The sequence below is a fragment of the Nicotiana tomentosiformis genome, chromosome 9 (genome assembly GCF_000390325.3).
Source record: "Nicotiana tomentosiformis chromosome 9, ASM39032v3, whole genome shotgun sequence".
NCBI lineage: Eukaryota > Viridiplantae > Streptophyta > Magnoliopsida > Solanales > Solanaceae > Nicotiana > Nicotiana tomentosiformis.
The window spans coordinates 98,735,036-98,735,742 of NC_090820.1; the positions used below are offsets into that span (position 1 = coordinate 98,735,036).

Genomic DNA, 707 nt, shown 5'->3' on the forward strand with positions numbered 1-707 from the left:
GCATCATGGGCATCAAGCTTCTCATATGTCTTGATAATGAAGGTCTTCATAAGATCTTCCATGCTAGATTGATTCGACTGTGGAAAGTGATACTACTGCCTCTGCTGATTTAGAAAACTTGTAGCTTCTTGTTCTTAGAATCTAGGGTTGTTTAGTTGCCATGCATTTGCAGTACCCCCAGATGAATTACATGAAAAGCCGGGGTGCCTCTGACCCATTGCATTATAGTTTCCTACAACATTCACTTTCTTAGTTGAGGCTTGACACTCATGGGTGGGATGTCCTCTTCCACATATATCACAAACTGTGTGGTGTACATTTTGCATCGAAGCTACAGTTAGCTTCCGTATTTTTTTAGCCATAGCATCAAGTTGTACTTGCGCAGATGTAGTAGCATCAACTTGGTGAACACCGGTTGATTTTCTTCTTTCCATACTCTCAGAGGGCCACTGATTCGCATCTTCGGATAATTCATCAAGAATTGTAACTATCCCCTCTAGAGTCTTCTTCATAAAAGGGCCTCCAACTGCATTGCTTAAAGTTCTACGCGAGGCCGGTGTCAATCCATCCCAAAAATCCTGGAGTTGCATCCAGAGTTCAATCCCACTATGTTGACACCTTCTAACTATCTCCTTAAATCTCTCACATGCTTCAAAAACAGTTTCATTCTCTTTCTGGCAGAAGTAATGGATTTCTCTTCTAAACTT

General features: G+C 41.4%; 1 non-coding gene across 1 annotated transcript; it reads left to right on the forward strand.

Annotated features, from left to right (window-relative positions):
- The first annotated feature begins 600 nt into the window (after nucleotides 1-600).
- Nucleotides 601-707, forward strand: LOC117275273 (small nucleolar RNA R71). Its single transcript, XR_004505434.1, has one exon. It is a non-coding gene; the product is annotated as a small nucleolar RNA R71 (small nucleolar RNA).